At 44.4% G+C, this 16435-nt stretch overlaps 1 long non-coding RNA gene across 1 annotated transcript; it reads left to right on the forward strand.

Moving 5' to 3' along the window:
• Positions 1 to 1398: 1398 nt before the first annotated feature.
• Positions 1399 to 11895, forward strand: LOC138985603 (uncharacterized). The gene is made up of 3 exons (XR_011462634.1): positions 1399 to 1544; positions 10670 to 10797; positions 11811 to 11895. It is a non-coding gene; the product is annotated as an uncharacterized lncRNA (long non-coding RNA).
• Positions 11896 to 16435: the final 4540 nt, after the last annotated feature.

Below are 16435 nucleotides of genomic sequence, written 5' to 3' on the forward strand. Positions count from 1 at the left end.
TTGGGTGCGACTGAGGTGGCTTAGCACACACTCACACTGCCTCCATGGTGGCTACTCCCGATTGACATTCCAGCACTGATGGAGGAGGCTTCCCATTTCTCCACACACGCTCTCCAGCCGTGGCTCTTTGTAGAGTCTTTGACAATGGCCATTCTGATTGGTGTGAGGTGATGCCTCATTGCAGTTTTGATTGGATTTCTCTAATATTTACAGTTTTCATTCCACTCCCAAAGAAAGGCAATGCCAAAGAATGTTCAAATTACCACACAGTTGCACTCATTTCACATGCTAGCAAAGTAATGCTCAAAATTCTCAAGCCAGGCCTCAACAGTATGTGAACTGTGAACCTCCAGATGTTCAAGCTGGATTTAGAAAAGGCAGAGGAACCAGAGATCAAATTGCCAACATCCACTGGATCATCAAAAAAGCAAGAGAGTTGCAGAAAAACATCTACTTCAGCTTTATTGACTATGCCAAAACCTTTGACTGTGTGGATCACAACAGACTGTGGAAATTTCTTAAAGAGAAGGGAATACCAGACCACCTGACCTGCCTCCTGAGAAATCTATGCAGGTCAAGAAGCAACAGTTAGAACTGGACATGGAGCTGCTGACTGGTTCCAAATCAGGAAAGGAGTACATCAAGGCTGTATATTGTCACCCTGCTTATTTAACTTATAAGCAGAATACATCATGTGAAATGCCGGGCTGGATGAAGCACAAGCTGAAATCAAAATTGCTGGGAAGAAATATCAATAACTTCAGATACACAGATGACACCACCCTTATGGCAGAAAGTGAAGAGGAACTAAAGAGCCTCTTGATGAAAGTGAAAGAGGAGAGTGAAAAAGTTGGCTTAAAACTCAACATTCAGAAAACTAAGATCATGGCATCTGGTCCCATCACTTCATGGCAAATACATGGGGAAACAATGGAAATGGTGACAGACTTTATTTTCTTGGGCTCCAAAATCACTGCAGATGGTGACTGCAGCCATGAAATTAAAAGATGCTTGCTCCTTGTGAAGAGGAAAAGCGAAAATTTTACATAACCTCCTGCTCCTTCTGCTTCTGTAACTCAGCTTGCTCCTTGCAAAGTCTGGATCATGTACATCATGTAATCTCAGAAAGTGGGAACTCACAATACTAGGAACTGGAGCTTTATCATGCCTGTCCATGTATAAAAACTCTGCAATCCCTTTGTTTGGGGCTCAGAGCTTGGAGAGTTAACTCCTCTGGGCCCACTGGCATAATAAACCTGAGTTCTCGAACTTTCCGAGTGTGGTGCTTGGTTTCTGGAGTACTGGTTTCTGCAACATTTCTGGAGGCTCCAGCGAGATTCCCCAACCATGCCAGCCTCTTGAGCTGCTGGACTGATGGCTTGGCCTGGCTGGAGTGAAGGAATCCGAGACAAACAAGGAGGTGTGCCACCTGATGGTATTCCGAGTTCTCTTTCAGACTGGTGTTCTGACTCTCTGGACAGCCGAGCCCCAATCGGACTCATTGGAGGTACAGACCAACTCACCAGGAGTGGCCACCATCTCAGGTAAGGCCCGGGGCCAGTTCCCAGTCGGGTCCTGCCCCAATGGGTAGAAGAGGAGGCTGATCACCCTCTTGGAGCTGCCAGGAAGGAAGCATCAGTTAGGGAAACCTGGGGACTTGGGAGAAGGGAGGCATTGTGACTGATAACCTCCTTGGAGCTCCCAGGAAGGGAGCAACAGTTAGGGAAACGTGGGGACTCGGGAGAAGGGAGGCATTGTGATAGCCTCTATGTGATTGTGAGTGCGTGATTGCTGATTGAATGGAGTGAGAGACTTTTCTTTTTGGAAATTGTAAAACCAATTCTTTTTGCATATACAATTAAAACAGCTAACTTGTTAAAAGGCCTGCCTAGGAAAAAGCTTGAAGTTAACCCTTTTCATATCCTTGAAATACACAGCCAGCTTTGCCTGAGACCTCAGCCTTGGGCCAATTAGAACATCAAGCAAAGGGAAAAAAGGGGTCAAAGAGATATTTTAAATCTCAAACAGAAAACTATAAGATCTCTGTCAGTCTGTCTGTCTGTTGTTTATATATGTCTCAGTGTATGTCTTTTTTTTGTTGTTGATAATATTGTTGAAGTTGTAAATGAGTTCTAATTTAATTGGCCTAAAGAAAAGTAAGTACTTACAAATCAAACAATTCTAAATACAAGAAAAATTAACCTAGATAAATTTCAGATTCCCATAACCTGGGAAATATTCAATATTAAATAGTATTAATGTTTGTTTGCTAGTCTAATAAGTAGGATGTATGTTTTTAATAAAAAGTATAAAAATAAAATTATATTTTATAAAGGGAAAAGAAAATAGGTCTGAATTACAGGTGGCTGTTACAGAAAGTGATTAAAAAGTTTGTGGAAAGTGGACCCTTGAAAAAAAGTTTTGTGTATGGTTAGGACAGCAGACTACCGCACAATTGCACTCATCTCACACGCTAGTAAAGTAATGCTCAAAATTCTCCAAGCCAGTGAACCATGAACTTCCTGATGTTCAAGCTGGTTTTGGGAAAGGCAGAGGAACCACAGATCAAATTGCCAACATCCGCTGGATCATGGAAAAAGCAATAGAGTTCCAGAAAAACATCTATTTCTGCTTTATTAACTATTCCAAAGCCTTTGACTGTGTGGATCACAATAAACTGTGAAAAATTCTGAAAGAGATGGGAATACCAGACCACCTGACCTGCCTCTTGAGAAATCTGTATGCAGGTCAGGAAGCAACAGTTAGAACTGGACATAGACCTACAGACGACTGGCTCCAAATCAGGAAAGGAGTACATCAAGGCTATACATTGTCACACTTTTTATTTAACTTATATGCAGAGTACATCATGAGAAACACTGGACTGGAAGAAACACAAGCTGGAATCAAGATTGCCGGGAGAAATATCAATAACCTCAGATATGCAGATGACACACCCTTGTGGCAGAAAGTGAAGAGGAACTAAAAAGCCTCTTGATGAAAGTGAAAGTGGAGAGTGAAAAAGTTGGCTTAAAGCTCAACATTCAGAAAACAAAGATCATGGCATCCAGTCCGACCACTTCATGGCAAATAGATGGGGAAACAGTGTCAGAGTTTATTTTGGAGGGTTCCAAAATCACTGCAGATGGTGACTGCAGCCATGAAATTAAAAGACGCTTACTCCTTGGAAGGAAAGTTATGACCAACCTAGATAGCATATTGAAAAGCAGAGGCATTACTTTGCCAACAAAGGTCCGTCTAGTCAAGGCTATGGTTTTTCCAGTGGTCATGTATGGATGTGAGAGTTGGACTGTGAAGAAGGCTGAGCACCGAAGAATTGATGCCTTTGAACTGTGGTGTTGGAGAAGACTCTTGAGAGTTCCTTGGACTGCAAGGAGATCCAACCAGTCCATTCTGAAGGACATCAGCCCTGGGATTTCTTTAGAAGGAATGATGCTAAAGCTGAAACTCCAGTACTTTGGCCACCTCATGCGAAGAGTTGACTCATTGGAAAAGACTCTGATGCTGGGAGGGATTGGGGGCAGGAGGAGAAGGGGATGACAGAGGATGAGATGGCTGGATGGCATCACTGACTCGATGGACGTGAGTCTCAGTGAACTCCGGGAGTTGGTGATGGACAGGGAGGCCTGGTGTGCTGTGATTCATGGGGTCGCAAAGTCGGACATGACTGAGCGACTGATCTGATCTGATCTGATCTGAGGACAGCAGCAGCAGCAGGACTGACTAAGTTTAAAATGAATTTAATTAAGTTTACCTGAATGAGTTTGAAGTAAGCTGGTGCAAAACTTGAATTTGGCCTTTCTCTCTGTTGAGAGGACATACTTTCTTCAGATGTTGAATTGCTTTTAATAATAGACTTAAGTTTCTTTATCTCTTAATTGATCTGTTCTATATTTACCTTTGAAATATTTTGTTAACTTCGGCTAAGTAAATAACTCTTATTTCACAGTATGCTCCTACCTGACTGAGTGTTATAAACCCTTTTGATTTTTATTGACAAAACTTCCTAAATAACGACTTCTAACTAAATCTGGGATGCTTCAGAGGGCCTCTGAGACATCCCAAAGAGCTATTAAGCTACCGGGATCCATTGGACATGTTAAATTACATGGGAAGTACTGTTAAGGGATGATAAATCTTTTCAGGTTATACTGTATGGTTGATGTTACTAATATAGATATCCTAAAATTGTGTGAAATTTATATAGATCTGATATGCCCTGATAAAATATGGTCAGTTTTAATTCTACTTATATTAAAGTGTTACATATCACAACAATGATCAGGTTCCCTTGTCAATTGCAGTAGAATCAGATTTTAAACATGCCTTCTATGGTTTTACTCTCATGCCTTTAGAAGAATACTGCTATTTTTTCAAGATTTATGGAAAAGACTTTCTAAGATTAAACAGATAAACAAATTTTGTTATTAACAGTAAGCTGGTACCAGACTAGAATTTGATTTTCTCTGTTTAGAGAACAAAGTTTTCTTAGAATGCAACTTTTGATAACAGATTATGAATTTCTTTGCCTTTAAGTGATTTATATTTGTTTTTAAAATCTTTTTGTTACTTTGGTAAAGTAAATAAACATTATTTAAGATTATGGATTATTTAAGCCTAACTCAGTGATCAATGCAAAGCAAAAACAACACCCAGATGTGGATGTGACTAGTGATGGAAGTAAAGTCTGATGCTGTAAAGAGCAATATTGCATAGGAACCTGGAATATTAGGTCCATGAATCAAGGCAAATTGGAAGTGGTCAAACAGGAGATGGCAAGAGTGAACATCAATGTTTTAGGAATCAGCGAACTAAAATGGACTGGAATGGGTGAATTTAACTCACATGACCATTATATCTACTACTGTGTTCAAGAATCCCTTAGGAGAAATGGAGTAACCATCATAGTCAACAAAAGAGTCCAAATTGTGGTACTTGGATGCAATCTCAAAAACGACAGAATGATCTCTGTTTGTTTCCAAGGTAAACCATTTAATATCACAGTAATCCAAGTCTATGCCCTGACCAGTAATGCTGAAGAAGCTGAAGTTGAATGGTTCTATGAAGACCTACAAGACCTTCTAGAACTAATACCCAAAGAAGATGTCCTTTTCATTATAGGGGACTGGAATGCAAAAGTAGGAAGTCAAGAAATACCTGGAATTACAGGCAAAGTTGGCCTTGGAGTACAAAATGAAGCAGCTGCTGCTGCTAAGTCACTTCAGTTGTGTCCGACTCTGTGTGACCCCATAGACGACAGCCCACCAGGCTCCCCCGTCCCTGAGATTCTCCAGGCAAGAGCACTGGAGTGGGTTGCCATTTCCTTCTCCATTGCATGAAAGTGAAAAGTGAAAGTGAAGTTGCTCAGTCATGTCCGACCCTCAGTGACCCCATGGACTGCAGCCTACCAGGCTCCTCCATCCATGGGATTTTCCAGGCAGAAGTACTGGAGTGGGGTGCCATTGCCTTCTCCGAAATGAAGCAGAGCAAAGGCTAATAGAGTTTTGCCAAGAGAATGCACTGGTCATAGCAAACACCCTCTTCTAACAACACAAGAGAAGACTCTACATATGGACATCACCAGATGGTCAATACTGAAATCAGATTGATATTCTTTGCAGGCAAAGATGGAGAAGCTCTATAGCAAAAACAAGACTGGGAACAGACTGTGGCTCAGATCATGAACTCCTTATTGCCAAATTCAGACTTAAATTGAAGAAAGTAGGGAAAACAACTAGACCATTCAGGTATGACCTAAATCAAATCCCTTATGATTATACAGTGGAAGTGACTTAGATTCAAGGGATTAGATCTAATAGACAGAGTGCCTGAAGAACTATGGATGGAGGTTCATGACATTGTACAGGAGGCAGTGATCAAGACCATCCCCAAGAAAAAGAAATGCAAAAAGGCAAAATGGTTGTCTGAGGAAGCCTTACAAATAGCTGTGAAAAGAGAAGTGAAAGGCATAGGAGAAAAGGAAAGATATAAACATCTGAATGCAGAGTTCCAGAGAATAGCAAGAAGAGATAAGAAAGCCTTCCTCAGTGATCAATGCAAAGAAATAGAGGAAAACAATAGAATGGAAAAGACTAGAGATCTCTTCAAGAAAATTAGAGATACCAAGGGAACATTTCATGCAAAGATGGGCACAATAAAGGGCAGAAATGGTGTGGACCTAACAGAAGCAGAAGATATTAAGAAGAGGTGGCAAGAATACACAGAAGAACTGTACAAAAAAGATCTTCACGACCAAGATGACCACAATGGTGTGATCACTCACCTAGAGCCAGACATCCTGGAATGTGAAGTCAAATGGGCCTTAGGAAGCATCACTATGAACTAAGCTAGTGGAGGTGATGGACTTCCAGTTGAGCTATTTCAAATCCTAAAAGATGATGCTGTGAAAGTGCTGTACTCAATATGCCAGCAAATTTGGAAAACTCAGCAGTGGCCACAGGACTGGAAAAGGTCAGTTTTCATTCCAATCCCAAAGAAAGACAATGCCAAAGAATCCTCAAACTACTGCACAATTGCACTCATCTCACATGCTAACAAAGTCATGCTCAAAATTCTCCAAGTCAGGCTTCAACAGTACACGAACCATGAACTTCCAGATGTTCAAGTGGGATTTAGAAAAGCCAGAGGAAACAGAGATTAAATTGCCAACATCCGCTGGATCTTTGAAAAGCGAGAGAATTCCAGAAAAACATCTGCTTCTGCTTTATTGACTATGCCAAAAGCTTTGACTGTGTGGATCACAACAGACTGGAGAATTCTTAAAGAGAAGGGAATACCAGACCACCTTACCTGCCTCCTGAGAAATCTGTATGCAGGTCAAGAAGCAACAGTTAGAACTGGACATGGAACAACAAACTGGTTCTAAATTGGGAAAGGAGTACGTTAAGGCTGTATACAATGCTGTCACCCTGCTTATTTAACTTAAATGCAGAGTACGTCATGAGAAACACTGGACTTGATGAAGCACAAGCTGGAATCAAGATTGATGGGAGAAATATCAATAACCTCAGATATGCAGATGACACCACCCTTATGACAGAAAGCGAAGAAGAACTAAAGAGCCTCTTGATGAAAGTGAAAGTGGAGAGTGAAAAAGTTGGCTTAAAACTCAATGTTCAGAAAACTAAGATCATGGCATCTGGTCCCATCACTTCATGGCAAATAGATGGGAAACAGTGGAAACAGTGACAGACTTTATTTTCTTGGGCTCCAAAATCACTGCAGATGGTGACTGCAGCCATGAAATTAAAAGATGCTTGCTCCTTGGAAGAAAAGTTATGACCAACCTAGTCAGCATATTAAAAAGCAGAGACATTACTTTGCCAACAAAGGCCCATCTAGTCAAAGCTATGGTTTTCCCAGTAGTCATGTATGGATGTGAGAGTTGGACTATAAAGAAAGCTGAGCACAAAAGAATTGACGCTTTTGAACTGTGGTGTTGGAGAAGACTCTTGAGAGCCTCTTGGACTGCAAGGAGATCCAACCAGTCCATCCTAAAGGAAATCAGTCCTGAATATTCATTGGCAGGACTGATGCTGAAGCTGAAACTCCAATACTTGGGCCACCTGATGTGAAGAACTGACTCATTTGAAAAGACTCTGATGCTGGGAAAGATTGAAGGCGGGAGGAGAAGGGGATGAGAGGATGAGATGGTTGGATGGCATCACCGACTCAGTGGACATGAGTTTGAATAAACTCTGGGAGTTGGTGATGGACAGGGAAGCGTGGCGTGCTGCAGTCCATGGGGTTGCAAAGAGTTGGACATGACTGAGCAACTGAACTGAACTGGGAGAAAGCTCATTCTGCTTCTACAAAAAATAATCCCTCACGGTAAGACTTTTGCTATCCTGATGTCCTTAAAACATGGTCTGCTCCTAAATCAGGAAATTAAAAATGGATAAACAACAGCTGAAAATCAAAGAGCCACAACTATAGGAAATCCAAGACAGCCGCTTGGCTTTTCCTGTCTCCCTGACAGACCTCATTTTTATTTGATGGGTTAAAACCTTCCCTGGGTACAGTGTTAATGCCCTCACAATGAGTCTCAAAAAAAAAAAAAAAAAAAAATTGTGTTTCACTGAATATTAAATTCTAGTTTTGTTATTTAAGGTCTGTGCTTAAGACTGACTTCTGAGACAGTTCCTTGTTATGTTATATTGCTAAAAGTTTTAATTAAGTTATTAAAAAGGACACGCTAAGATTGTTTCTAAAGCTTATCTCAGTAACCAATTTATGGATAAAGGTCAGATGCTCCATGATGAACAACCAGGATCTTAACTCGGCTGTAATCATTTAACTGAGTCAGATGACCTGCGGTATACCGGGCTATACCCAGTGAAGGTTCTTGACTTAAATTCTTGCTTGTGACCTTACTAATAACTGCTGGCTATATTAATATCTATGTAGCTTGTTTCAGAAGATTATTTTTTATATTACCAAATGTGTGACTGAGCTTGTCATAAACTGCTGAAATGCAGTTCTATATGAGATCAATAATTTATGGTTACCAAAGGGAAAAGGTAGGGAGGGATAAATTAGGAATTTGGGATCCTTAACAGATACATAGTACTATATATGAAAGAAACCACCAGGACCTACTGTGGAGTACAGGAAACTATATTAATATCTTGTGATAATGTATAACTGAACAGAATCTCAAAAGGAATATATGAAAAAGACTTGAAAGAAATGATAATCGTTGTGTCAGCACTAATAGTTATCATAACACTACTCAGATCAGATCAGTTGCTCAGTCGTGTCCGACTCTTTGCGACCCCATGAATCGCAGCACACCAGACCTCCCTGTCCATCACCAACTCCCGGAGTTCACTGAGGCTCACGTCCATCGAGTCAGTGATGCCATCCAGCCATCTCATCCTCTGTCATCCCCTTCTCCTCCTGCCCCCAATCCCTCCCAGCATCAGAGTCTTTTCCAATGAGTCAACTCTTTGCATGAGGTGGCCAAAATACTGGAGTTTTAGCTTTAGCATAATTCCTTCCAAAGAAATCCCAAGGCTGATCTCCTTCAGAATGGACTGGTTGGATCTCCTTGCAGTCCAAGGGACTCTCAAGAGTCTTCTCCAACACCACAGTTCAAAAGCATCAATTCTTCGGCGCTCAGCCTTCTTCACAGTCCAACTCTCACATCCGTACATGACCACTGGAAAAACCATAGCCTTGACTAGATGGACCTTTGTTGGCAAAGTAATGTCTCTGCTTTTGAATATGCTATCTAGGTTGGTCATAACATTCCTTCCAAGGAGTAAGTGTCTTTTAATTTCATGGCTGCAGTCACCATCTGCAGTGATTTTGGAGCCCAGAAAAATAAAGTCTGACACTGTTTCCACTGTTTCCCCATCTATTTGCCATGAAGTGATGGGACCAGATGCCATGATCTTTGTTTTCTGAATGTTGAGCTTTAAGCCAACTTTTTCACTCTCCACTTGCACTTTCTTTTTTTTTTTTTCCACTTGCACTTTCATCAAGAGGCTTTTTAGTTCCTCTTTACTTTCTGCCATAAGGGTGGTGTCATCTGCATATCTGAGGTTATTGATATTTCTCCCGGCAATCTTGATTCCAGCTTGTGTTTCTTCCAGTCCAGCGTTTCTCATGATGTACTCTGCATATAAGTTAAATAAGCAGGGTGACAATATACAGCCTTGACGTACTCCTTTTCCTATTTGGAACCAGTCTGTTGTTCCATGTCCAGTTCTAACTGTTGCTTCCTGACCTGCATACAGATTTCTCAAGAGGCAGGTCAGGTGGTCTGGTATTCCCATCTCTTTCAGCATTTTCCACAGTTTATTGTGATCCACACAGTCAAAGGCTTTGGCATAGTCAATAAAGCAGAAATAGATGTTTTTCTGGAACTCTCTTGCTTTTTCCATGATCCAGCAGATGTTGGCAATTTGATCTCTGGTTCCTTTGCCTTTTCTAAAACCAGCTTGAACATCAGGAAGTTCACGGTTCATATATTGCTGAAGCCTGGCTTGGAGAATTTTGAGCATTACTTTACTAGCGTGTGAGATGAGTGCAATTGTGTGGTAGTTTGAGCATTCTTTGGCATTGCCTTTCTTTGGGATTGGAATGAAAACTGACCTTTCCCAGTCCTGTGGCCACTGCTGAGTTTTCCAAATTTGCTGGCATATTGAGTGCAGCACTTTCACAGCATCATCTTTCAGGATTTGGAATACCTCAACTGGAATTCCATCACCTCCACTAGCTTTGTTGGTAGTGATGTTTTCTAAGGCCCACTTGACTTCACATTCCAGGATGTCTGGCTCTAGGTCAGTGATCACACCATCATGATTATCTGGGTCGTGAAGATCTTTTTTGTATAGTTCTTCTGTGTATTCTTGCTATCTCTTCTTAATATCTTCTGCTTCTGTTAGGTCCATACAATTTCTGCCCTTTATTGAGCCCATCTTTGCATGAAATGTTCCTTTGGTATCTCTGATTTTCTTGAAGAGATCTCTAGTCTTTCCCATTCTGTTGTTTTCCTCTGTTTCTTTGCATTGATCGCTGAAGAAGGCTTTCTTATCTCTTCTTGCTATTCTTTGGAACTCTGCATTCAGATGTTTATATCTTTCCTTTTCTCCTTTGCTTTTCACTTCTCTTCTTTTCACAGCTATTTGTAAGGCCTCCCCAGACAGCCATTTTGCTTTTTTGCATTTCTTATCCATGGGGATGGTCTTGATCAAGATCAAGGATCAAGATCAAGAACACTACTCAACATGTACTAAAATGTTCACATCAGTAAGTATATTGTCACTGATCAATTATATATGGTTCCTTATTCTCCACAACTGCTCCGGCATTTATTTGTAGACTTTTTATTGATGGCCATTCTGACAGCTGGGAGGTAGTATTTCTTTAAAATTCATTTTTTATTTTCTTCCAAGTAAATGTCAAAACTATGGACTGTCTGTCTCTATGAGCATCACATATCTAAGTACTTGATTAGTATATTTAAAACGCTAAGAGAACAAGATGGCAGAGGAGCAGGTGGATGTGGAGTACATCTCTCTCCAAGGATACATCAGGAATACACCTTCAGACACAGAAGTGCATACAGAACACCAGCTAACAGGGGACAAGAGTACCTGACCAGTGGAAAAGAATATATAGAACCACGCAAAACTTGGTAGGACGAAGGAACTAGGGGGAAAAAACAGGAGTGTCAGCAGGACTGGACCTGCCCTCAGCGGGTGAGGGAACTGCAGCAGGGGCCCGATCCCCACACTGGGGCAAATGTCTGAGTCAGAGGAGAAATATTTAAGGCTGAGAGTGAAGAGGAAAAGTTAAATTTTTACCTCCTTCTGTCTCTGTAACTCAGCTTGCTCCTTGCAAAGTCTAGATCACATAGGTCTCAGAAAGTGGGGACTCAACAATACTAGGAACTGGAGCTTATCTCACTCACCCTTGTCTTGATCTTTGCAATCACCCTAGCCCCTGCAAACCCACAAACTCAGTTAATCATGCCTGTCCATGTATAAGAACCCTGTAACCCCTTTGTTTGGGTCTCAGAGCTTGGAGTGTTAACTCCTCTGGGCCCGCGGGCATAATAAACCTGAGTTCTCCAACTCTCCGAGTGTGGGGCTTTTTTTCCCGAGTACTGGTTTCTGCAACATTTCTGGAGGCCCCAGCGAGATTCCAACCATGCCGGCCCCTTGAGCCGCCTGACTGGTGGCTTGGCCGGGTTGGAACAGGGGAGCCCTGAGACGAACGTGGAGGTGCGCCACCTGATGGTATTCCGGGTTCTCTTTCAGACTGCCATTCCACTCTGGACAGCCAAGCTCCGGCCGGATTCACTGGAAGGATGGACCAACTCACCAGGAACGGCCACAGGATAAGGTAAGGCCCTGGGGCCAGTCCCCAGTCAGGAACTCCTACCCCAATAGGTAGAAGAGGAGGCTGATCACCTCATTGGAGCTCCCAGGAAGGGAGCATCAGATAGGGAGACCTGGGGACTTGGGAAAAGGGAGGTGCTGTGATGACCTCTGAGTGACTGTGTATGCATGATTGCTGATTGAAGGAAGTAAAAGTGAGCTCCACAGTCCTTGGACGATGGAGCCTGAGAGGGTCCAAAACCTGTGGTTCTGTGACGACCTCATAACGTTGAAAGGTGGTGCCAGTCTCTGGGGGGTTTGATCCCTCCCTGCAAGGCTGGTCTGGGTCACGGGTTTATACTGACCTGCAATGCTAAGAGGTGTCTTAAATCTCTCTCGGGAGAGCAGCCAGGCGGACAAAAAATGAATGTGAATGAGTGTGTGGCCTGATTCACTTGCACTTCAGGCTCGATTGTGTGGCTTCACGGCCTTTGTGGCTACCGAATCTGAGTGGGCCCTAGCTTGTGGTTCCGTGGTGACCTCATATGGCTCAAGGCAGTGTCTGCCTCTGGGGACCCAGTCCCTCCCTGCAAGACAGATCCAGGTCAGGGGTTTATACTGATCCGCCAATGCTAAGAGGCACCTAAGTTCCCCATGGGGACACAGACAAGCGGGCATCTGATTGGTCTCCTCTTTTGAGGGGGCACCCAACCTTGTTTGTTTTTGCACCATCGACTCAGGGCAGGATACACAGGGAGGGAGAAATTATCGGTTACCAGGTTTGTTTGTTTTTTTGGTCGACTGACTTCTTGAGCCAACATCTAAGAGATTAGGTTTTCCTCAGAATCCTGCAAGGTAGATTACATTTGTCAACATGAGGGGAAGTTCCTCTAAGAAAACAGTTTCAGATTGCATGATAAAGAACTTTAAGTAGGGCTTTGTAGGAGATCACAGAGTCAAGGTGACCCCCAGGAACCTTCGTAAATTATGTGAGCTCGATTGGCCAGACTTTGACGTTAGATGGCCGGCAGAGGGCACTCTCGACCTGCCCACTGTCCAAGCAGCACACCAGGTCGTCACTGGGACTCCAGGACATCCAGATCAGTTTCCACGCGTAGACTCCTGGCTTCTAATAGCATAGACCCTGCCCCCATGGGCAGGATTTTGCATGAATGGACAGAGACAGAGTAGGGTATTTGTGGCCCAACCACTCAGGAAAAAAAATGTAACAGAGAGCAGCCCTGCTAGCAGTAGCATCGAGGAGCTCAGATCCAGTGAAACAGACCGTTCCCTTGTGGAAAGGGGAAACCAGGAAGAGACCACCACTCCGCTGCGACCAGTGTGCCCATTGCAAATGACCGGACACTGGAGGAACGAGTGCACGCGCCGCAGAGGGACATCTAAAGGGTCGAAGAAGTTCAGTCACCCAACAGAGAGGCATCAGCCTGAGCCGCTTGTCCAAAACCTAATCGGTCTGGCGGGAGCAGAATCAGGTTAGGGAAGACTGGGCTCCCTGATCCTGGGCCCCCGGGGCTCCACGGTCACAGTGAAAGTAGGGGGCCAATTAATGACTTTTATGGTGGATACCAGAGCTGAACACTCCGTGGTAACCACACCTGTGGCTCCCCTTACAGGCTGAACAGCAACTTTGTTGGGGCCTCAGGGGATATGGCGGCCCGCTCATTTTACAAGGCTCGTTCATGTCAGCTAGGGGGCCATCTGGTGACTCATGAGTTTCTGTATTTCCTGAATGCCCCATTCCCCTGCTGGGTAGAGACTTACGACAAGAATGGGGGCACAAATCACCTTTGCCCCCAGAAAGCTGGGAGCCTCACCTTGGGGAGCCAATTGGCTTTGATGATGGCTGTGCCCATGCCCAGGGAAGATGAATGGCATCTCTGTTCCTCATGGAGGGAACAAATAAATCCCCCCAGACTGCTGAAAGAATTCCCTGATGTCTGGTCAGAGAAGGGGCCCCCAGGTTTAGCCAAAACCCATGCCCCCATTGTAGTGGACCTGAGGCCAGAAGCCACTCCTGTTAGACAAAAGGAGTATCCAGTACCACAGGAGGCACACCTGGGAATTCGGGACCACATCCAGCGCCTACGGGATGCTGAGATCCTAATCGAATGTCAGTCTCCCTGGAACACTCTGCTCTTGTCAGTCAAAAAGTCTGGAGGGAATGACTATCGCCCTGTCCAGGACCTCTGCGCCGTCAACAGTGCACAGTGGTCACCGTCCATCCAGTGGCCCCAAATCCCTACACTCTCCTGAGTCTCTTACCCACTCAGGCAAGTTGGTTCACCTGCCTCAATCTCAAGGACACATTCTGCTGCCTCTGGCTGTTACCAGCCAGCCCTTGTTTGTCTTTGAATGGGAAGACCCACACACCGGGAGAAAGACACAGCTGACTTGGACTCGACTGCCACAAGACTTCAAAAACTCACCTATGCTGTTTGGTGAAGCCCTGGCTGTGGACCTTGCTGCCTTTCCCAGAGAAACTTTAAACTGCACCCTACTCCAGTACGTGGATGACCTGTTGCTAGTCAGTCCCACCCAAGGGAACTGCTGGAGAGGCACCAAGGCCCTCTTGGCTCTACTACCAACACAGGGTACAAAGTGTAATGGAAAAAGGCTCATATCTGCAGATAGGAGGTCAAGTACCTGGGGTCTGTCATCTCAAAAGGGACATCAGGCGCTCGGACACGAGAGGAAGCAAGCCATCTGTTCAATACCTTGGCTGAACACCGAAAAAGAAGTCCATGGGTTCCTCGGGGTTGCTAGATTCTGCCGAATCTGGATACCGGCTTTCTTTGAAATTGCCAAGCTTTGTTTAAAGCCACAGCAGGGTCTGATAAGGACCCCCTAGAGTGCAGACCTGAATAGGAAAAGGCCTTCGAGGAGATAAAGAGACTCTTGACCAGTGCTCCAGCATTAGGGCTGCTGGATGTGACAAGGGACTTTAACCTCTTTGTACATGAGAAAAATCCCGCTGCACTGGGGGTCCTCACACAAACAATTGGGCCATGGCAGTGCCCAGTTGCATACCTGTCCAAATGACTGGATCCAGCGATTGCGGGATTGCCACCATGCCTCCAGGCATTAGCTGCCACTGTGGTTTTGGTCAGAGAAGCAGATAAGCTTACTCTAGGACAAAATATAAATGTAAAGGTTCCCCATGCTATTACTGCTGTGATGAACAGCCGGGGCGTAAGCGGCTGACCAAGTCCAGGATGACTCACCATCAAAGACTGCTTTGCGAAAACCCACGGGTCCAGCTCGAGACTGTGCAGACCCTGAACCCAGCCACCTTGTTACCTATGGAAGCGGAAAACCCTGATCATAACTAAGAGGAGGTCGTAGACGAAATTTACTCGAGCAGGCCAGTCCTGACAGACACTCCCCTCCAGGACCCAGAACTGGAACTGTTCACTGATGGAAGCAGTTTCACCCAAGATGGGCAGCACAAAGCAGGCTCTGCCATAACAACCACTGATGGGACAGTGAAGGCTGAGGCCTTGCCACAAGGGTGGTCGGCACAGTGGGCTGAGCTATGGGCACTCGCCCAGGCGCTAAGGCATGCCGAAGGGAAACGAGTCAATATCTATACTGACCCAAGGTATACCTTTGCTACTTTACATGTACATGGAGCCATTTTCTTTATGAAAGAAAAGAAGGGCTGGGGGAAGCTCCCAGACCAAAGACACTTGGTCCGCAGCAATATAGCAATCCAGCTGGTAAAACAACATCATGAGACAACTCATTTAGGAAAAACTGTGCTGGAGGGTTTACTGAGCCACTACTATTTCATTCCTAAGCTCTCAGCCCTGTGTGCCCAGATCAGGGCTAGATGTATGCACAAAACAATGCCAGCCGAGGACCAAGACCCAACCCAGGGGTGCAGACAGTAGGGACACTGCCCTCTGAAGATCTAGAAGTGGACTTTACTGAAGTCAAGCCCTACAGGGGCTTTAAGTATTTACTTGTGGTAGTCTGCACCTACTTGGGATGGGCTGAAGCCTACCCCACACGCACTGAACAGGCACGAGAAGCGGCCAAGGCCTTACTAAGAGACATAATCCTGAGATATGGGCCGCCTCTCTCCACAGCGTCTGACAGTGGGCCAGCTTTTGTGTCTGAGATAATCCAAACTTTATGCAGGACACTGGGAATCAAATGGAAGCTTCACACTGTTTACAGGCCACAGGGCTCAGGGAAAGTTACTACATTAGCTAAACTCTGCCAGGAGACCCAGTTATCTTGGGTCGATATGTTACCCCTAGCCTTACTCCGAGCCTGATGCACCCCGAGGTCCTCAGGCTATTCTCCCTTCGAGATCTTATATGGGAGAAGGCACCTGGTGGTAGGAAAACTCAAGGGAAACCCCCAACAACTAGCTGAGCTGGAGATGTTCCAACACCTCCAGGCCCTGGGAAGAGTCTTCTACCATATTGCCTGAGAAACCTTAGAAAAGACACCCATTCCTTTGGGCAATTGGCTTCATCCCTATCAGCCAGGAGATGAGGTATGGTTTAAAGATGGGAGAAAAGAACCACTTCAGCCAG

The sequence above is a fragment of the Bos mutus genome, chromosome 25, assembly GCF_027580195.1.
Source record: "Bos mutus isolate GX-2022 chromosome 25, NWIPB_WYAK_1.1, whole genome shotgun sequence".
Taxonomy (NCBI): Eukaryota; Metazoa; Chordata; class Mammalia; order Artiodactyla; family Bovidae; genus Bos; species Bos mutus.